The 19,609-nt window shown below is 44.8% G+C and overlaps 1 protein-coding gene across 1 annotated transcript in view; it reads right to left on the reverse strand.

Annotated features, from left to right (window-relative positions):
- Positions 1–19,609, reverse strand: part of LOC121864099 (tyrosine-protein kinase Dnt-like) — a 201,377-nt gene that overhangs the window by 20,126 nt on the left and 161,642 nt on the right. The window lies entirely within an intron of this gene.

A 19,609-nucleotide genomic window follows, 5' to 3' on the forward strand; every position in this document is an offset into this window, starting at 1 on the left:
TGATATATGAGAAACAAAAACCCGTGACAATATGATGTAAACAATGGCGTGGATGATGATACATTATAATAAAGAGTTTGCATGACTGATAAGAAAAGATAAAAACATGGAAATTGCAATAGTCGTGATAAAGAACCATAATATATTGAGGTTTGATAATATAATTGGTGTTTGATGATGATAATGGCGGTGAAATTGTATCATGCCTATACGGTTGATAAGACTCGAGTATAATGTCTTCATGATCTCTCTCTCTCTCTCTCTCTCTCTCTCTCTCTCTCTCTCTCTCTCTCCATCACCCATAATCCTTCTGCCCCAACCTCCTTCATTCCCTCCTTCATTCCTCCTTACTTCAATCCCTTTCTCCAGTTCGCACCTCCTCTTTCCTTACCTGCCTTCCTTCCTTCCTTCCTCCGCCTCACCCTTCCTCTCCCCCCTCCTCCCTTCCTCCTTCCTCACCCCTCTTCCTCCTTCCTCACCCCCCCTTCCTCTGCCCCCATCCCCTTTCTCCTCACCCCTCCTCTCTCTCCCCTCCCTTCTATCACCCCCCATGAGGCGTGTGGGGAGGAAATAAGTGGATGCTGAGGGAGACACTATCTATTAGCACCCCTCTCCTCCCCCCTCCTCCTCTCCTCCCAGATACTTCACAGGATGCCGGTGCCACCTCTTATCTCCCCTTGACACGTGGCACCATAACCCCAGGGAGTGCCACGGCTGACCTCATGACAGAGAATTACAATTTAGGGAAACTTAGAGACAAGGCAGAGATGAGATGATGGGGGAGGGAGGAGGAGGAGGAGGGAGGAGGGAGGAGGAGGGGGGGGAGGGAGGAGGGAGGGAGGGAGGGAGGCAGAAGGGAGGGAGGGAGGGAGGTAGAGAAGGGAGGAGGAGGGAGGGAGGAGGAGGGAGGAGGGAGAGAGGGAGGGAGGAGAGGAAGGAGAGGGAGGGAGCAAGAAGGGAGGGACGGAGGGAGGTATGGAAGAAGGGGGAGGGAGGGAGGAGGGAGTGTATCAGCCAGTATGTTACAACAGTGGTGAGTACCCCCCCACCTACCCTCCTCACTACCATGAAAAATATTCCCCCTTCGCCTACAATATTTTCTTTCCTGACGTTGAACGGCTTCCTTCTTTCTTTCTTTCTTTCTTTCTTTCTTCTCCTTTACTTCTTTCTTTCTTTCTTTCTTCTCCTTTACTTCTTCATTTTTCTTTCTTTCTTTCTTCTCCTTTACTTAATTTTCTGTCTTTCATTCTTTCTTTCTTTCTTTCTTTCTTTCTTTCTTTTTTCTCCTTTACTTCTTCATTCTTCTTCCCTCCTTTCTTCATTTCCTTCCTTGCATTCATCATCTTCTCCCTCCCTCTCTTCCTTCCTTCCTTCCTTCATCTTATACACTCCTTCCTTCAGTAAGACAAACCTCATCTGCAGGTTGAGGCCAGAGGTAATTGAGGGTCGTAAATCCTGAGGTAAGGGAGGGAGGTGGTGGGCGCGTGAGGTGTTGTCATCACCCTTCACACGTGCTCTTCCTCCCTTTACCTCCTCCTCCTCCTCTTCTCTTTCCCTTTCTTCCTCCTCTTCTTCCTCCCCCCCCCGCCTTCTCCTTCTAATCTTCCTCTTCCTCCCCTTCCCTAACGACTTTAGCTCCTAATTTTCCCCTTCCCTACTCCCTCCTCCTCCTCCTCCCCTTCCACGCTCTCTTCTCCTCATCCCTCCTCTTCTTCCTCTTCCTCACCCTCCTATTATTCTCTCTCCTCCTCTTTCCCATCCTCCTTCCTCATCTTCCTTATCTCTCCCTTTCTCACGCTCGTCACCCCTCACCTCACCCCTCACCTCACCCCCCCCCCCCCAACACCTTCACACCTACTTGGAAAACCATTTCTCAGCAACACAGGAAGTAACACTCCTTCCTGAGGTGTTGCTGGGAGTCAATGGGAACAGGGAGGAGGGGGAAGAAGGAAGGAAGGAGGGAGGAGGAAGGAGAGAGAGAAGGGAAGGAGGGAAGAGGGAAGAAGGGGGAGGAGGAAGAAGGAGAGGGGAGGAAAGAGCGGATGAAAGGGGAGGAAGGGAAGGGGGTGAGAGGAGAGAAGAGGGAAGGAAGGAAGGGGAGAGGGGAGAAGAGGTGATAAATAGTCTCTCAGCTTTGCATTGTGTTAAATGTTTTTGTTTTTGTTTTTGTTTTCAAGATTAAAAAAAAGAAAGAGTATTTTAAGATAATCAAGTAAAAACAACACTCTCTCTCTCTCTCTCTCTCTCTCTCTCTCTCTCTCTCTTGTATGGTCTTAAGCGCCATAATTAGTGACGCCACTAATGAACCATCACACATACCATCCATCCCATGTTTGTATGTCCCCAGCATCTCCATCCATCTTCCTTCCTCCTTCTCTTTCTTCCTCCTCCTCCTCCTCTAACTTCTTCTGCTCCATCTACTCATTCTCTTTTTTTCTTTTCCTCCTCTTCCTCCTTCTTCTTCTTCTTCCTCCATCTCCTCCCACTGATACTACCTCTTCTTCCTCTCCTCCTCCTCCTTCCACTAATACTACCTCTTCTTCTCCTCCTCCTCCTTCTCCTCCTCCTTTCTTTATTCACTTTTATTTTCCTCTCTGTCTTTCCACATATTGCTTTTTCGCCTTTTTTTTCGGAGTTCAGTGAAATTTCCTCCTTGATTCAATATTGCCGTGTGCTGGCCTTCCATCCATCTCAATTACCTGGGAAACCTTCTCTCATGTCTCTCCTTCTCTCATCCCTTTCGTATTCTCCTGACTGATTTATCTTTTCTTTCTTTCTTATCCATCATTTTCTTCTCTCACTTCACTAACGTATCTCATCTTCTCTTTCCTATTATTCTCCTTTTTTCCTATACTCCTGTTTATTATCATTCTCCCACTCTCATGCTCTTTCTCCCTCCTTCCCTCCCATCATCTGTCCCTTTCACTCACCCTCTTCCTCCCTTTCCCACCATCCCTCTCTCCCTCCCACTCTCCATATCACCTCACTCCCTCCCTCCCTCACCAACCCTAACACCATCTTTCCCATCATCTCTCCCTCTCTCCCTTCCTCCCTCCCTCCCACACCCTAACTTTCAGGGATGATTGGTGCGTGTGTTCATTAAGCGTTGAGCGTTTCAATCACTGTCCTCACCCTAGCTGGTCCAGTGTCTCTCTCTCTCTCTCTCTCTCTCTCTCTCTCTCTCTCTCACACACGAGAGGACGCACATACATACATACATTCTCTCCATTATTTTCTAGTTACCACTTTAATAAAAATATTAAAAATTCATCTTCATTAATTCCTTATAACATCATAAAAGTCAATAAAAATATAATCTGTGTGTAGGTTAGGTTAGGTTAGGTTAGGTTTGGTTTGGTTTGGTTTGGTTAGGTTAGATTAGATTAGGTTAGGTTAGGTTAGGTTAGGTTAGGTTAGGTTAGGTTAGGTTAGGTTAGGTGAGGCTAGGTTAGGTTAGGTTAGATTAGGTTAGGTGAGGTTAGGTTAGGTTTGGTATATACAGAATACTTAAGAAAATCATGTACATCAATAAAAAATAACTGATTCATACGGTGTAAAGTCCTTATCAAATATTAAAAACTTTATTAAAAATCTATTGACGTGTAAGAACTCCTGATGATAAAAAATACACAAACTTTGATCAAAATAAAAACAATAATACTCGTATAAACTACAGAACGTCCTTATAAAAAATATCAAACTTATCAAAAAACACATGTATGAAATCCTTATCAAATAATAAAAAAAAAATAATAATTGACAATGATAAAAAAAAAAAATATTAATTAATTCGTATTAAGAACTCATCAAAAATTACTGACAATTCGCGAAGCTGAATGAAAAAAAAATTGACTTATCGTTCATTCTCTTTCATACAGAACAATACAGCGGCGTTTGATCTTGGAAAACCTACCGTGACTTTCATCCACACACACACACACGCACGCACACACACACACACACACACACACACACACACATGATATTATCCTTTACCCCAGGAAGCTGTCATTAATGTATATTGGAACCAGATTATATTAAAGGTGCAGAACAGGATCAGAGTTTGTGTGTGTGTGTGTGTGTGTGTGTGTGTGTGAGTGTGTGTGTGTGTGTGTGTGTGCGTGTGTGTGTGTGAGTGTGTGTGTGTGTGTGTGAGTGTGTGTGTGTCTTATGAATTACATTTATTAAACACCTGAGCTTGATTATATACAGAAAGACAGGTGTGATGGGGTGAACACACACACACACACACACACACACACACACACACACACACACACACACACACACACACACACACACACACACACACACCACCGTTTACTAACCTCACCCAACTTAAAGTAACCTAACTTAACATAACTCAAATTAACCTAACCCAACTTAATTCAACCAAACCAAGCTTAAACTAACCTAACCTCATTCCCTCCCAATACTACCTCCGCATCCCCTTTTCCTCCCTCTCCTACTCCCTTCCATCCACCCTTTATTGTACACCTCTTCCTAGGATTTCAATTTAACCAGCCTTTCCCTATTTCAACCACCCTTTCCTCTACCATATTTACATTCCTCGTTGTTTTCTGCTGTACAACCCCACCTCTCTTCTCTCCAGCCAATCTTTAATTTTAACCCTTTTTGGTTTAGTTTAACCCCTCTTTAACTTCCACCCCATTTTCCCCATCGTTTTCCTTCCTGGGTCCTTCAGTTAGGCCCTGTCACTCTGCCAGTAGTGTAAGAGGAGGTGGTGGTGGGAGGTGAGATTGGGAGAGGGAGGGGGAGGGAGGGAGGAAGAAGGAGGAGGAGGAGGGAATGCCTAATAATGATCTCTATGATGATGTAACACAAGGTTGATTTTACACTTCAGAATGTTGTTGAGACGTGAACTGTAACCTTATAGCGTAGGTACATAAGGTTGAGTTTTCTCCCCCCCCCCCATTTCCGTTAAGCATGTTGATGACCCGTGCGGCTTGTTAAATCGCTAAGGCTTTGGTATGAACAGGGAGATTTATAAAGCGTGAAGTCTTTTGTTGGTTTTGCTTGTGCGTGTGACGTTAATTAGGTCGTGTGTGTGTGTGTGTGTGTGTGTGTGTGTGTGTGTGTGTGTGAGTGTGTGTGTGTGTGATAAATGCAGTTCCAAGATCAGGTATGAGAAAATGTACAGGTGTGTGTAGTGTCGTGTACAGGTGTGTGTGTGTGTAGTGTCGTGTACAGGTGTGTGTGTGTAGCGTCGTGTACTGCTGTAATATTCCAATCTATGTTACCTGTGCTTGTACCTACTGTTGTGCTGTAATTATGTACACTGATACAGGCTAGTGTTTGTGTACTGGGTGTCATTTTGAAATCAATTTACCTGTAGTGTTGCTTCTGGTTAACGAAATACAAGTGATATTACATGAATGGTTATTATTATTATTATTATTATTATTATTATTAAAAAATACAGTCCCCTTAATTAGATATGGGTGAGAGACAAGGGAGAAAGGGCTGGGGAGGAAGGGCTGGGGAGGAAGGGCTGGGAGAGTAATTTTGGGGGAGGAGAGATAAATTAATTGCTGATGTGATGTGAGACGACACGAGACAACGAGGAGGGAGGGTAAGTGGAGTTCTGGTGAGGAGGGTAGAGGCTGGAGGGGTGTGGGTGTGTTAGGGGTGGAGGGGTAGCTGAGGGAGGGTGGGACGGGCTAGGAGTGAAGGAGGGAGGGGGGGATGAATGGGAGGATAGGGGTGGGTGGGAGGAAGAGTGAACTGTCAGAGAACACAGGGTGTGGTTAAACAGAACAGTGTGGTCAGAGAAAACAAGGTGTGGTTTAAAAGAATAGGGTATGGTTAGAGAAAACATGATGTGGTCAGAGAGAAAACATGGTGTGGTTAGACTCAGAGAACATGGTGTGGTTAGAGAGGACAAGGTGTGACTCTACTACTAGGCTGGTTATAGACAGAAGATGTCAAAAGTCGTGGCTGTATTATAGAGGTCTTACTGCTGATTTGGTAATAATTTTGATTAATGGGATGATGAGGATCTGGTAACACTGGCGCCACGGATCATTGGTGTCACATTCCTTGGGGCAGATCCTCGTTACCGGGGCCGCCCTGGCGACGAGCAGGGGGTGAGGGGAGGGGCGTGAGGGGAGGCAGGGGGCGAGGGGAGAAAGGGTGGGGAGAATAGGGTTTAAGGGGAGGAGGAGCGAGGGGAGAGGGAAGGTGGGAAGGAGGGCGGGGTGAAGGGAGGAGGGGGTGAGGGGAGGATCGGGTGAGGGGAGGAGGGCAGAGGGAAAGGGGTATGGAGAGGAGGGAAGAGGTGTAGATAAGAGGGAAGAATGCATGAAGGAAGAACACAGGATGGTGGAGGAAGGGGACAACAGTGTGGAGTAGGAATAACAAGGGTAAGTGAGGAATGGGGTGGAGGGAGAGGGCGAGGAACGTAGGGAGAGGTGTAGAGAGGGAGGGAGAGAGGGAGGAGAGAAATGAGATGGGGAGGGAGGAGGAATGGGGCATGGAACACACGGAAAGATGAATGAAAGGTTAGGAGTAGGGAGGAGGGAGGGAGAGGTGTAGGGAGAGGTAGGTAGGGAGGGAGGAGAGAGAGAGGAGAGGGAGAAAAGTTGTGAAATAAGAGACACAACATCAAGATGAGTGACAGTGTTTGTGTTGGTGGAGGGACGTAAGCTGTTTCTAACAATGGCCCAGCAGTTTCTCTGTTTTTCCATTATCAGTTTTACGTGTGTGTGTGTGTGTGTGTGTGTGTGTGTGTGTGAGTGTGTGTGTGTGTGTGTGTGTTTGTGTGTGTGTGTGTGTGTGTGTGTGTGTGTGTGCTATCTCAGGCAATCTCTCACCATAATCTCTCTCTTTCCTTCCCTCCCTCTTCGCTATGCCTCCCCTCTTATCTTCCTCACAATCCCTCTCATCTTATTCCAAACCCTCTTTAACCTAACCCTCTTCCTTTCCATCCCTCCCCTTTCCTTGCCTTCCTCTCCTCCTCCTTCCCCCCCTTTTCCTTCCCTTTCTCTTCTCTTCCTCCTCATAGCCCTTCCTGACAAAACACACACACACACACACACACACACACACACACACACACACACACACACCATTTCTTCGTTTACTCTTCATCATCACATATTTTCATTCTTCCCTTTTTATCTCATCTTCCTTGCTCTACTTTACATAAGAGGTCTTCAAAATATTTTCGTCTTACTCTCAGAAAAATATTCACGGGGTGTTTTGTCTAGCAGTATACGTTGAGGCTTTGGTGGTGAAGTATATTTGGTGATGTCGGTGTAAAATATATTCCCATGTTTTTGTTTAGAAATAGAGTGAAAAGATTTTGCTTAGAGATCTATTGACAGAATTTTTTTATAATTTATTTATTTATTTATTTTTGGAGATAACTATATATACCTGAGATTTAATGTATAAATAAATAAACAGATTTTTTAAGTTTATTCATGGGATTTTTTTTTATTTTTTTTTATTTTTTTTTTCTCTACGTTTACATGCAGAGTTTTCCGCGTCAGTGATTTATTCTTTGTTAAATTTGAAAAGCGATTTCTATCACTACCAAATCGTTGAGGCGTTATGGTGGGTAGGGCGTGACATCATTTGGGGCGTTGCGTAATGTCATAGATCGCGGAAAGTGACGTCACAGTGGGCGGAGTGTGACTTCGTAGTAATTTTTTGTAATGTCGAGTTGGTGGGGCGTGACATCAGAGTGGATAGAATGTGATGTCTCAGTGAACAGGGAGTGCCCATCACAGTCGGCGGGGCGGGGTAAAGGTAGCGTCACAGTGGGCGAGGCCAGGTAAAGGTGACGTCACAGTGGGCGAGGCCAGGTAAAGGTGACGTCACTGTGGGCGGGACCAGGGAGGTAGAAGTGACGTCAGAGTGACCTGGATCTACTAGACTGTTAGCAACGTAAGAGTTATCGCTCCGTCGACTTCCCTTTAAAAAAAAAAACTAAAAAAACTAAACTAAACTAAACTAAATCAATATATTATTTTAGCTCAATATATTAAGTTTGTAAGTAAGTTGATCCCACGCCATAATTTCTTTACACACAAAAAAAATATTATTTTTCTCTTACTGTCAACAAAATTATCATCTACCGGGGAACAATGATGGTATACAATAGGTCACTGAGTGTTTCTGTTACAGTGGGAGTATGTTTCACCCCTTCCTTCTTCCCTTCCCTCCCTTCCTTCCCTCTATCGCTTCTCTTTCCCTCTATTCCCTCTCTCACTTCCCCTTCCCACCCTCTACCTCTCCCCTCCTTTCCCTCTCCCCACCCTTCCCCCCCTACCCTTCCCTCTTGCCCACTCCTCCTCCCTCTCCTACCCTTCCCTCTTCCCTCCTTCTCTCCCTCTCCCTACCCTTCCCTCTTCCCTCCTCCTCTCCCTCACACCTTCTCATCGTCACCAACGGATATGTATTCCCTCAGTAAGGTCAGTTTAGAGAATAGGATTGATTAATGCGTCTAAAAAAAATAAAGTCCTTTTTTCACCTTGGGACAATGAGATCAGAATTAGTTCATCGTTGCGTTAAAAAGTTGGACAAAATAAATACAAATTCCTCACTCGCTAAAAAAGATGAAAAAAAAAATAACATCCATCAGTCAAGTCACAAAGATACGAAAATAAGTGATGATTAAACGCAGGTAAAAAATTAATAAACTTGAGAAACACAGAAGAGAAAGATCTATAGACTGAAGAAATATCCGTAAAAATAAATAAATAAATAAATAAATAAATAAATAAATAAATATACACAATAAACACTCGTATAGACATAAGGAATACAGAAGAGAAATACACACACAGGAGGAAAAATACACCGGCAAGAAGTATATTTCCAAACACTATCTAAGCATTGTTAAGCCGTGTACACTCTAGTTCCCGGTTGTGTTTTTTTAAGTAATTTCCGTCTTGGACAAACCACAAGACGCACATAAAAAATGAAGGAAAATTGTAACGTGTGTGTGTGTGTGTGTGTGTGTGTGTGTGTGTGTGTGTGTGTGTGTGTGTTTACTCTGTCTGTTACCAAGAAAACGTATCTAGTTAAGGTATAGTCTCAGGGTAATTTGGATGCCATTAGGGACCTTATTTGGGTGATTCAGCTTAAAATCATCTACTTATTGTTCATCCTTGCATCAGCAGTTACGAGGGGAAAATTCGGCATAGTAGTATATAATGATAAGAGGTGGATGAGGGGAAAGAGGAGAGGGTGGATGAGGGGAAAGAGGACAGGGTGGATGAGGGGAAAGAGGAGAGGGTGGATGAGGAGTGGCAGGAGGCGGATGAGGGGAACGAGCGGGGGCGGATTGAGAGTAGGTGGATGAGGAGTGGGAGGAGGTGACTGAGGGGAGATGGATGAGGAGTAAGAGGAGGTGGGTGAGGGTGGAAGTGGAGAGGGGCGATAAATAAAGATGAAGGGGTGGGATGGGATGGAGGTCAGAGGGTGGAAAAGGAGGAGATGGGTGTGGAAGGGGGGCGGAGGTGAGGGTGAAGGGGAGGAGAATGTGACAACGAGGGGGAGGGGGAAGGTTTCAGGGGGGACAATCTCATTTCCGGTGGTACTGGAGGGACTGGGTAGTTAGCGGGTCAGGACAAGCTCGTTAGGGCTGACCCACGAGGGAGGAGAGAGAAAGAGAGAGAGGAGGATAACAAAGAGAGGGCGAAGAAGAAATAAGAGAGAAATAGAGAGAGAGAGAGAGAGAGAGAGAGAGAGAGAGAGAGAGAGAGAGAGAGAGAGAGAGAGAGAGAGGCAGAGCAGAGAGAGAAAGAGGGAGGCACAGAGGAAGGGAGGAAGAGGGGGAGGGAATACCCCAAGCAAAATGAATACTAGGAATACACTGACGAAAATGTGTCTACACAAGTGAATCAATCAACATCACGAACACTCACTACCGCTGGTAATGTTGAAAGTGTTTTGAAATTAACTCTGAGGGTCATATCAAGGTTAAAGGTCACGGTTAACAAAAAAAATTAACATCAATGCAGGTTAATTAATGCTGATCGTCTGTCTCATTAGTGAATTTCAATGTATTAAAAAAAATCAGATTCACATATTTAAGCTTTGACATTTGACCTTGAGAGAATTATAATCTGGGTATGATTTTCTGGCCTTCAAAATGACTGCACAGGAGGATTTTCCAGATCACCTGAAGATTAGCCAATTAGCCACCCTAGCTTATTCCACCAGATGATTAACCATACTAACGCTACCTTGAAGGGATAGGTTAGCTTTTAGGGTGGTTAATCTAAAGGTGAAATTAGATGGGTGGTTAATCTTTAGGTGATACGATTTGCCAGATCAGTTTTACATTGAGAGATATAATACACACACTTAACACTTAAAGGTTCTTATTTGGGTAATGTATTCACACACACACACACACACACACACACACACACACACACACACACACACACTGCAACACACACACACTGCAACACACACACACTGCAACACACACACACTGCAACACACACGCACTGCAACACAACACAAAACTAATTACTTCCTCCTACTGTTCTTGTTCAACTTTCACTCAGCAAAGAACGCGAACCTCAGTCGACCATGGCTCTGGACTCCTTCGCTTCTCAGAGAACCTTAAGTTTTATTTATTTTCTCGTAAGATGATGCACCTTACATATGGCAGTCTCAGTACCTCGTAAGATTCCATTTTGGCTTCCAGTATTGTGTCGTAGTTTAAAGAATAGACATTGTTTGTATACCTGCAACTGTCAATTAGTACACTGTTTACCTGTGCGGTCTAAGTAATCTGTATACCTGCAATGTCTATAAACATGACGAATCGATATCACTCAGTCACTCAATCTTTATGGAGTAATTTAAGTTCGTTGACGCCTTCTGAAACGTCTAGTTCCACAAATATTTTATCAGATGAACCTTTCAGACTCCAAGTTCTGATCACGAGCGAAGGGGAAAATTTTTCATCGTAAGACTTTCTCAGTATCCAGGCTCTGATCTTCCAATTTTCTTACCCCACCGCCGCGCCAGCAGGATCGCTCCATAAAGGATTGGATTCTACAGCCTGGCACTAAAACCCTCGATCACCCACCACCACTAGAAGGGTTCGAACCGCAACACACACACCGTCGATATCAGGCCGTCACTCACCGGCGTCCACACTTAATGGTTACAACTTCACTGTCCCGCCTCTCACAACCTCCCTCCTTATCGTGTCCGAGCTGGCTGGTGGTGATGAGAGGGGGCGTTTTATTGTGACTGCTGGGGTGAAAAAAAGGGGTTGTGTGTGTGTGTGTGTGTGTGTGTGTGTGTGTGTGTGTGTGTGTGTGTGTGTGTGTGTGTGTGTGTGTGTGTGTGCCCAGCAGTGATTGTGGACTAAGTTGTCAATCGACTGGTAGATCGTACTCCAGGGTAACAGTTGCGAGTTTTCCAATATTTCCAGCTCCTCTTCCCCGCCCCGCCGGATCACACACACACACCCAACCTGGCGGCAGCTTTTACACCTTAAACAAGTTCCCGCCAAGCTTAGCCTCAGGACCGGCCAGCCTCGTAGGTAAGGGACAACCATTATTAATCTGTGTTACGTCTGTAGTGTAGGTGTGCGTGTGTGTATCTGTTGGGTGAATGAGTATTTGTAACGTGCGGTAGCCGAGTGTATACAGCGCTCGTCCCTGACCTAACTCATAAGGGTTACTGATTCTTGCCCGAGGAACTCCCAGTCGACCCAGCTGTGAATGGGTAACCGACTTTAGTTTAGGAAGAGAAAGACCGTAAGTCACACTGTCTCCTGGTGTACATAGTATATAGCACGTGTGTATACAAATTGGAGCTTGTATGTATGTATGTATGTATGTAAGCATTCATGCACACACAGGTACTTCCCTTTATGTGTGTACTTTTGTGTAGCCCCTGACCCCCGTACACAGGGCGCCTCACTAGGGACTCAAATTGCCCACTTAATCATGGTCTACACTCACTCCGCCTCCCGCCACCACTGCCACTCATGACTCTCTGCCTGAATACCTGCTCGACTAATTAACAAAATACCTGAAGTTGGCGAGGGTAAGGGATGTCCAGTGTCTTAGAGAGAGAGAGAGAGAGAGAGAGAGAGAATAAGTGGGGGAATAAGGAAAGGAGAGAAGGAGAGTAGACAAAGGCGGAGAAAGAAGAGAAAATGAGGTTTAATGAGAAGAGACAGAAGTAGAAGATATAAATGAGGAAAGAGGAGAAGGAGGCAGGGAGGTAAATCTTAGGAGGAGGAGGAGGAGGAGAAGAGGAGGAAATCAGAGAAACGAGGAGAATAAGAATGAATATAATAAACAAGGAGAGAGGACAGGATAGGAGGGGAGAAGTAAGAAGACAGGTGAGAGAAGGGGAGGAAGGATAAGGAGTAAATATAAAGGTAGAAAGAAGGGCAGAGATATGGGGAAGAAAGACGAATTGGGGAAGAAGGAAAGAGAGGAGGAGGAGGCTGGATAGTTAGAAGGAAGGGAGGGATGGTAGGGACATGGTTAGAGAATAGGCCTAAGGGGAAAATCAAGGACAGGGAGTGAGGGAAGGAAGTGGGGAGAGAGAGGAGGGGAGGGAGATAAAAAGGGAGAGAGAGAGAAGAAGAGAGAAAGGGGAGGGGAGAGAAAGGGAGGGAAAGGGGAAGGGATGGATAGAGAGGTAGGAAGAAAATGGAAAGGGGAAACGGAGGATGAGAGAAAGGGAGGAATAGAGAAACTGAAGAGAGATCAACCTCCCACCACTCAGTAATGAAGGCCGTCTCGACGCCCGCGACACTGAGGGACACTAGATGTACTGCCTTTGTGTCCCAGCCAATTAGGTGCTCTCAAGCGGCCATTATCACTTGGAATTACGCCTTCCGCTTATCTTCAACCGCCGGGGACAAGATAAGAGGAGGAGCAGAGAGAGGGGGGATAAACATTGATAAAGGTAACAAACAAAAAGATCCAAGAAGAAGAGAAATAAATTAGTCTCTCGCTATCTCTATTTCCTACCCCCCATACCTCTCTCTCTCTCTCTCTCTCTCTCTCTCTCTCTCTCTCTCTCTCCTTCTGAGAGAACAGAACCCACTCACATGATTCATTAGTCTGGATGATAATTTGTAAACATCGTCTTGGTTCATTTGTCGTAAAGGTAATTAAAGATAATTAAAACACCTGAACAAGATATAAAATTGAGGAGAATGTATGAAAAAGATGATAAAGAATGCAAGGAAAGGATGATAATGAGCACCTTAAGCCGATAGACAAACACGTGGTCCCGCGCTGAGGAAGACGGATTGGCGCGCGTGCTGAGACACAAGCGGAAGGTAAACAAACACGCGGTGATGCACTGAGGAACACGTGGGGGTGCGTGCTGAGAGACATGAAAAAAAAGACGGTAAACAAACGTATGGTGATGCCCTGAGGAAGACTCGTTGGCGCGCGTGCTGTGACACAAGCGGAGGGTAAACAAACACGTGGTGATGCCCCGAGGAACACGTGTGAGCGCGCGTGCTGACACCCAGGCAAGAATTCGTCGGGAATTTCCCTCCCTGAGAAGCTGGCGCGGCCTCGCTTTTATCTTGTTTATTGGCAATTTCTGGGGAATTTTGCCTCGTGTATTTCCCTATTTGTCAGGATCGCTGTTCGGCGTGGCTGGGAGTACATTCTTCTGTATTTTGTCTCGTGAGTCTCGTTATTTTTCTCGTCATTCTGGCTTTGTTTTACTCTCTCCCTTTTTTTTATCTCTTTCTCTTTGTATCTTACTTTTATCATACCTTTCTTTTTTTTCCTCTCTCTCTCTCTCTCTCTCTCAAACATTTTATCATTTCTCTCATTATTACACATTTGAACTACAACAAAATAACAACATTTTGATACAGCAAGAAATTAAAACACACAACTGAAAACAAAACAAAACTGTACCAGAAATAAAACATAAAAATACCACCACCACCACCACATACCACCACCACCACCACCACCACCACCACCACCACCACCACCACCACCACATACCAGTCGACCGACACTTGAAAACATTTTCGTCACCCCACCGAAAAAAGGCCCGTGGTACACGGACGAGGCAACTCACAGTTTCCGCTGAACGCCGCTCAATACAGGCCAGTATCCCCCACAACCCCCACCCCTTCATGATGACACAAAGAAAACGGGGGTGATAATTTCTGGCACCATCGACAAAGATCTTTTCATTGCCGTCTCGCTCGGGTGAACAAAAAGAAATACCATGTGTGTGTGTGTTAGGGGTCGTGGTGATCATCCTGCCCTGACACACTCTATGGCACGACCTCCTTCACTATACCACCATGACCAGCCACCAACTCCTGCATATATATATATATATATATTTATTTTTTAGGGTGGGGGGTGCTTGTTGTGAAGGCGATTCTAGTCAACGAGACAAAATGTATATAAAGTTACATGATAAATGATGTGATTTGCATAAATTATAATATATTAAGTGTTATGTTTGTGTGTCCACTGAGGTTTTGTTACAGATTTGTTTAAGTGTGTTAATATATACAAGGGGAGGGGGGGGCTTGACGGGCCAACTAGAGGGATGATAAAGAGAACAACAATATTTTTTATTTTATTTTTTTATTTTATTTTTTCTTGTTGTCTTTCATTGTTATAAGCTTTTACTTACGCCTTAGAGTAGAATAGTCTCTCCTTCATTCATGATCTTTCTTAACATATTTTCCTGCTACGGTCTTACTGGTCTAAAACAAAACTCTAGGTTAGTCTTGTTGCACACACACACACACACACACACACACACACACACACACACACACACACACACACACACACCATGAAGCAGTATGTCCGCCTCTATTAACCAACCACTAGACACAATGTTTTTCAGTCATTCACGCCCACCACTGCTTCCTGTATGTCTTTCGTTCTCCTTCCTCCTCCTTGTTCTTCTCCTTGTTCTTCTCTTCATTCTTCCTCTTCTTCTTATTCTTCTTCCTCCTCCCATATCCAATACCACAGCCACACAATTTTTCCATTTCCTCTCTCTCTCTCTCTCTCTCTCTCTCTCTCTCTCTCTCTCTCTCTATTCACCTCTAAATCACACTATTTCTACCGATCATTATCTTCTCATTTTCTTATTATATCTATTTAATTCCCTTATTTTATTACATGGAAATACTAATTTATCTTATTTTTCATCCTGGTCTCGCCCGGATCACCTGATGATTAGCTCCCTTAATGCTACTTACCTCCCTCCCTCCCTTATTCTTTCTCTCCCTCTCTCCTTCTCTCCCTTCAAAATTAATTAACAAATCAAAACAGTAAATAAAACACAAAGGTACTCGCAAACCCACCATTTTATTATATTATTATTATTATTATTTATTTTAGTTTTTTTACTGGAATACCAAGCAAGTCGGCCCCCTCAATCTGGTACCAGGGTTCGGGACAGCGGGTTCGAGTCTCCGAGAGGAGGGGAAAAAAAAAGTGTTCAGTCCCACGACTTTGATGTTTCGCTACAACTTCCGAATTCCAAGAGACAGGAATTCCGGATGAGATGAAGGAGGGAGGGAGGGAAGGAAGAAGGGGGGGAAGTGAGGAGAAATAGGAAGGAAGAACTGAGGGTTGTTATATGTGTGTGTGAGAGAGAGAGAGAGAGAGAGAGTTTTCTCTTTTAGGAAAATATCACCGTAAAAGAATTATTTTTTCCGACGTTAATAACAAAATTTATCCGAAGGTGACAAATCCCCCCCCCTACCAGGATACATATGGGGGGGGGCGAACGGACAGACAGACGGACAGATTCACTTACACCGCACCATCCTAAAACCCACAAGTGACCGATCCAACCACACCAATTAAACAAAAAGACAGGAAAATGCGTCTAAAGGGAATCAAACGACTAAATTACGACGAACTTTTTATAGACAGATAGACAGACAGACATATATCGTTATATACCCAACTGAGAAGATTAAAAAAAAAATAAGAAAAATCAGTATATGTCTGTACTAACACACAGAGGCACAACACAACAAGAGTGTCCCAGGCGTCAACACGGTGAAGATAACTCACTAAAAAACATCCTCGACGGTGATGAAGTTTTACCGCGTCAGGGTGTCGTGTGAAGGCGTTGGGACACTGCATCATGTGTGTGTGTGTATGTGTGTGTGTATGTGTGTGTGTGTGTGTGTGTGTGTATAACCATGTTTACGGTACATTCGCCCTGTGTGTATGCAGCATAGACGGATCCAGAGAGGGACTAGCAAGCCATGGCTCCCTTACAGAAAATCTGGGTCTTTCCCCCTTAAAGATCCTGAGGCACCCAACCTAACCCAACCTAACCTAACCAGGACAGTTTGGTACAAGTCTATACTGATAATCACCTTACAATATGTCCTAATATCCCGTGCACATGGGCTTCAAAATGTCCATGAAATTGGTCTGATTTAGAGTATTTCCCCGGACTCCCAGTTGTATGGGCTCACTACAGTGGTGGTTCAGATGTATGTACACTTTAAATCCTGGAATACACACATGGTCGTACGATGAAAATTTATTGTAACAAGAGATGTTATAATACATGGTTTAAAGGGACAGGTTTAAAGGGGACACTTTCTATTATTAAAAGTTTAAAGGGACAGTGTCTATTAATAAAAGGGACAGTTTTAAAGGCACCGTTTGTAGTAACATTTAACCGCAAGTGATTTTTAAAGTCATTTCATTTCTATTTTGATTTTTAAACATAATTTTTTTTTATTTAGTTTACATCATTGCCAGAGGTCACTGGGGTAGATTTCGAGCGGCTGTCGACAATTTTTACACCAACGTAGTGTAAATGTGTAAATGTGTTGTATAAATGTATGAATGTAAGTGAATATTCAGATATGTAAATATTTGTGTCTTTATCTAGAAGTTCATTTGACTCCTTTTAACAACTCCCTTCCCTCACCAAACACGACAATCAAGTGCTCCTCCATATTCACCACAACACGCCGTCACACAACACCCCACCATATCATCATGCCACACCATTAAATACCACCACACCATATCACACCATCACACTACATCACAACACCACACCACCACATCACACATTCAAACTGTACTGTATTGCTACGCCACCTCCCTCGCCACACATACACCATACACGCAACACCTAAGAATACAATACGTCCCCAACATGGGCATCATATATTCATTCAAAATAAATACATAACATAGTACAGCAGTGGTGAGTCAATTGGGTGCTGCCACACACGATAAGCCTCATTCCTAATAGGCCCCTGTCATAATAGGAAATAGGCCCGGGTCACAATAAGCCCTTCCCCCTTCCTCCTCTCCACCCTTTCCTTCTTCCTTCCCTTCATCCTCACCATCCTCCCTTTCCACCCTCCCATCACCCCTCTCTCCCACCATGTCGTAGTATCAGCAGATGTACCAAGATCATTCTATTGAGATATGTCGCCCTCTCCAATCACCCTTCAAATATTGTGCCGTCAATCTCCATGGGTTGTGTCTGGCTCTCCTTCCCTCCCTCCCTCCCCTCTCTCTCTCTCACTTCTTCCTTCCCTGCCTGCCTTCTCTCCCTCCTTCCCTCCCTCTCCTCACCTTCCAGTAGTATCAACAGACATACACCAACATTCCCCATGAGAGATAAACAACATTCTCTCATCACCCTTCAAAAATTACACCACTCGTTTTCCTCACGTGTTGTCCTCAGTCCGACCGTAACCCCCAGACAGCGATAGCCAATACCCGTCTGCTGAGCATTGCCCCGTAAATATAGAAAGGCTATCTACCTGTCTCTATTTGGCGAGGCTACACGTCAGCGGGAGAGAGTAGACAGACAGAAACTACGTGCGAATCTGGGAGAAGAGGTGAGCTTATTGTTGGGGTGGTTGGCTGGGGGGGTAAGGTTGGTTAGTTTTGTTGAAGAGATGACTAGTGGTTTGTTGAGAGTGTGTGTGTGTGTGTGTGAGGGAACTCCAGCAGGGGAACTACTGACGGTGTTTTTTCCCTGCCAGTCACAGTCCCCGAGAGACTAGCTGCTGACGGCGATCCTCCAAGGACAACTCCAAGGACGACTTGAGGTAGAGGGAGGGAAGGAAGGAATATGGAGGAGGTGATAGTGGTATGGATTGCCTGAGGGAGGAGGAGGAGGACGATGATGTGAATGGAAGGATGAGCGAATAAGGAAGGAGAGAGAGAGAGAGAGAGATGGAGAAATGACGAAGGAGGGAGAGAGGGAGAATAGGTGACATTGATGGGATGTAAGGAAGAGGGATACGTAACTGTGAGAGGAAGACAGAGGCAGAAATAGGACCAAAGGGGCGAAGGAGTGAGTGAGGTGAGAGAGAGGGAAGATACAGGTAGGGATGAGGGGAATTACCAAAATAGGGTGTTGGGAGGAAGGCTTAAGGAGGGAGAAGGGGAAGAGAGGAAGGATAGGAAAATGGGGAGGGGGGGGAGAAGATTATAACGAGGAGAAGATTTAAAGGTAATTTAGATAGGCGGATGAGAGGCAGGGATGAGTGGAGAGGAGGGAAGGAAGGAGGAGGATAGGGGAGGAGAGAGAGAGGATAGGGGTAATAACGGAAGGAAGATTTAGGGTTGACTTAGATAAAGGGACGGAGAATGTGGTGGGGGATGAGGGAAGGTGGGGGAGGAAGGGGAGGGTAGAGGGGAAGGTGGAGGGGAGGAATGAGGAGGGGGGAGGGTAGAGTGGAGGTGAAGGAGGGGTAGGTGGAGCTAGCCAGGCAGATCAACACCACACTACACACACACACACACACACACACACACACACACACACACACACACACACACACACACACACACACACACACACACACACACACAAACACCTTCATCTCTTCTATATATTTTCTAACACTATGAAGTTACCCACAAGAAATACTCATAGTCAGGTTCTCTCTCTCTCTATCCAGTCGCGTCACCTTTACCTCTGCAGCTGACGTGAGTAGAGTACAGATATCAGACTCTTCTAATGACTTTATTGACACGAAGGACAAAACCAATGACACACACCTCCTGAGTTTCGAACCAAGACAAACACGACACGAGAAAGACTTGTAACTTTTGCAACACCTGAACAGAGATGAGGAATAACCGAATATTTACCTGGGATTAATGTGATTTATTTATTTTTTATGATTTTGGATTGATTTTCGTAATTTTGTTTATAATGTTATTTATTGTATTTATTTGTATCTCGCTTTAGTTATCATTACGTAGGGTTATGTATAGTTTGTCACAGCAGTTATTAAAGACACACTTCTCACCCCACACATCACAAGAATTACCACAAACCCACAAACAAACCCTCACAAGGTACCGTACACCCCCACACGCCCACATCATCAAGTCTACCCAGCCCTCAACCTCCTCGTCTCCCGGGGTGTGGGTCACATGTTTACACGGGCGGGGGAACCTGTGTTTATCACGCCTAACTGCTGTCCCGTCATCAGAGACCCTTTGTGTTCGCTCCTACGTCCTTCTCCTCCTTGTGCTGGACATTGACGGGTCTCTCTCTCTCTATCTCTCTCTCTCTCTCTCTCTCTCTCTCTCTCTGTGGGGGGGTTGTAGGTCATGTGGGCCCCAGTCCTACT

Source organism: Homarus americanus, unplaced genomic scaffold (assembly GCF_018991925.1).
Source record: "Homarus americanus isolate GMGI-L3 unplaced genomic scaffold, GMGI_Hamer_2.0 scaffold15216, whole genome shotgun sequence".
Taxonomy (NCBI): Eukaryota; Metazoa; Arthropoda; class Malacostraca; order Decapoda; family Nephropidae; genus Homarus; species Homarus americanus.